This window comes from Paramisgurnus dabryanus, chromosome 5, assembly GCF_030506205.2.
Source record: "Paramisgurnus dabryanus chromosome 5, PD_genome_1.1, whole genome shotgun sequence".
Taxonomy (NCBI): Eukaryota; Metazoa; Chordata; class Actinopteri; order Cypriniformes; family Cobitidae; genus Paramisgurnus; species Paramisgurnus dabryanus.
In genome coordinates, this window is record NC_133341.1 from 18,879,847 (window position 1) to 18,882,970 (window position 3,124).

General features: G+C 30.7%; 1 long non-coding RNA gene across 1 annotated transcript; it reads right to left on the minus strand.

Annotated features, from left to right (window-relative positions):
* Positions 1-192: 192 nt before the first annotated feature.
* LOC135732244 (uncharacterized) lies at positions 193-1,352 on the minus strand. Its single transcript, XR_010526724.2, has 3 exons — positions 1,315-1,352; positions 966-1,027; positions 193-806 (listed from the first exon to the last, which is right to left on the minus strand). It is a non-coding gene; the product is annotated as an uncharacterized lncRNA (long non-coding RNA).
* Between the last annotated feature and the right edge of the window lie 1,772 nt (positions 1,353-3,124).

The following is a 3,124-nucleotide window of genomic DNA, read 5'->3' on the forward strand; positions in this document are numbered from 1 at the left end:
AAGTTACTGTATTTTGGGTTTACAGTACTGTACTGTAATACCATTTTACAGTACACAAACTAGTACTGTATAGTTACAAAGCAGTACTGTACTGTAATTTTACAATATTTTATTACAGTAGTCTATTTTTACAGTAATTTACTGTAATGTCTATATTGACCCATAAATACTATTTATTGCTTATTACAGTTAATACAATAATATTATATAAAATAGATAGAGATTTAGGTTTAAATCTATAGTTATTAATATGGTAAAAATGCTATCCTTGACATGACATAATGAATTAAAAGGCAATCCAAGCAATGTTTGTATCAAAATTTTATTTAAAAAAACATTTAATTGAAACAAAACATTTAAAACAAGATTTTAAACAATAATAAACATATAATCAAGTAACATAAAATAAAATCAACAAGTATAAACAAGTTTGGAGACCCCTGCTGTAACATATTTAACTCTGGCAAATAGAACACTGTTCCATAGTTTGAAGTTTTCAGTTTAAAGTCCATCATCGACTAAAAGGTAACATTTCACTGTGGTAAAAAGAACACTGGCCCATAGTTTTAAATATTCTACTTGAATTTCATTTAACACTAAAAATAAATGCATTAAACTGGCAGACAGACCACAGTGGCCTTTACTTTGAAGTCGTCCATTCGAACTCAATCAGGGACTGCATGAAGCTGTTCACATGGGGGTTAATGGCCACAGCTTTTCTCTGCACCAAGTTCCTTGTCTTTTTGCTTGCTCCTTGTCTGGATGTGCACTTTTTCCCATCTTTGGAATTAATTCTATCCAGAAACCTGTTAGAAATATCATAAACATTAAGTCAACAAATATAAGATAGAAAAAGATTCTTAAAAAATTTAACTCAGCCTTGAATTTACCCCTATTCTGAAACCTTTTGCTCTTATTCTACTGTTCCACACCTAATTACATTAAAATACAGAAGATTCACTTACCGCTGAACAAACTCTTTCCTCAATGGACAGCATCCACATGGATCATGTCATGATTGAATGTCCTGAACAGAAAGTACAATTGTTACTGATTTGGACACAACTTTTTATTCTGAAAACAAAATCTTTTGTCAATAAAGTCCAGGGACACCTCTGCTAAATAAATACAATTATTAAATTAAATTTCTTATAACCAAAGTCTGAATATTTCTGTTTGTATATTTCTACATGGCAAACTAAGACAATTGTGTACATGTTGTGTATGGTCGTGTTACAGTGTTGTGTGTGGGAATTGTGAATGAGTGTATACATGGGTATTTAAAGAAACTGTAGTGGTAAAGTGCAATCTTACCGAACAATGTGCTTGGTGTGTGTCTGGTGTCACCCATTTTGCCTCCACATCTGCCTTAACTCCTATAAAAGTGCAAGGACACTCATGTAAACTACAAATAAAAAGTGATCAGCACATTCCTGTGTACTTTTACATGTGACGTGAAAGCATTTAATATTGCAGTCGAAAAAATACATGACTTGTAACTGTACATCATGTACTTGCCTGGTGCCTTTAAAGATGATCCATCTTACCCAATCCAGCTTACAAGCAATGGTAAGACTGTAAAAAAGACAAATGTTACAAAATCTGTTAGCCATAGAAATAAGTAGACATTGTGAAAGAAATGGTAAAAGAAAATTTAGTAACACTTTACTATAAGAGTTTATTCCTTAACATTTGGTAATGCCTTAGCTAATATGAACTAACAATGAACAATATATTTTACAACATTAATAATATTTGATAATGTTCATTGTGCAGAGACAAAGTGATTGATTTAAAAATGTATTAAGTGTTTAAATCTAATATCATGCTATGCTAACAAATAAAACATTACTGTAAGTGTTAAGTCAGTTGTAAAACAAATATATATATATATATATATATATATATATATTAGTTGTTATATTATATATTATATATAAATATCTAAATAAGTCTTTTTTAAATTATTATTCTATAACATCTTGTCTACAGAAAATCTCTGAAAATGTCTCGTTTAGTGCAGAAAATAGCGATTTATAGTGACAAGGTAAAAAGACTGTCCCTTTAATGTTTTACCCGGACGGCTGCGGTGTAACACTATTTCACGCAAAGTTTTTTAACAAGTTAGTAGCTAGCTGCTCACTTTAACCCTTTAACTGCCACACCAAGAAAAAGGCATTTGAAAAATTTTTTGTTTGCATTTCTTATCTCCTTATGTCACCACTTAACACAATCAATGTATTTTTTTTCAACACATCCCATAATTTTTTAAAAATCGGCCTCTACCAAACGGTTGATATGTCACTTAAAGGAACTCAAACACATTCTATGGAAATTAGAAAATATGAACTATAATACTAATTTTTTACAAACATAATCCAAATAAAATGGTTTTGTATATTAAATCTTCTTTATTTATTGAAGTATAACATATTAAAATATTTCAGGTTTTTATTTTAACGCAGGACATGACATGTTTTCATGTTTTTTGCAATAAAAATGACCAAAATTAACAAAAATAAGGATATTCTGCATTTAAAACCTAAAATAAAAGAAGGCCAAAGATAGTAATACAATGGCATATTAGTATTTTATGATTTAAGAAACACACTGTCAAGTTTGGTAGTGCAAAATAATTTTTTTTGTCTTTTTTTAGATAAATTAAAGGGGTCACGGCATGAAAATCTGAGATTTTCCATGTTTAAGTGCTATGATTGGGTCCCCAGTGCTTCTATCAACCTAGCAAATGTGAGAAAGATCAACCCAGTAACTTAGTTTTGGTAAACCATTCTCTGTAAGCATGTGAAAAAACAGGTAATTGAAATGTGGCTCCCCTTGTGATGTCAGAAGGAGCCCTTATTATAATAATACCACCCCTTAATTTGCACTTTCCAACCACAGCACTGCCATTTCCAGTGTTTTAATCAAGAGAGGGAGAGACAGAGAAAATAATTCACAGCACAACTAAGTTTCAATTTCAACAAACCACCATCATTGTGATCGGTGTTTGCACTTCATCCGCTCATTTGCATTTTAAAGGACACACCCAAAACTGCACATTTTTGCTCACACCTGCAAAGTGGCAATTTTAACATGCTATAATAAATTATTTATATGATATTTT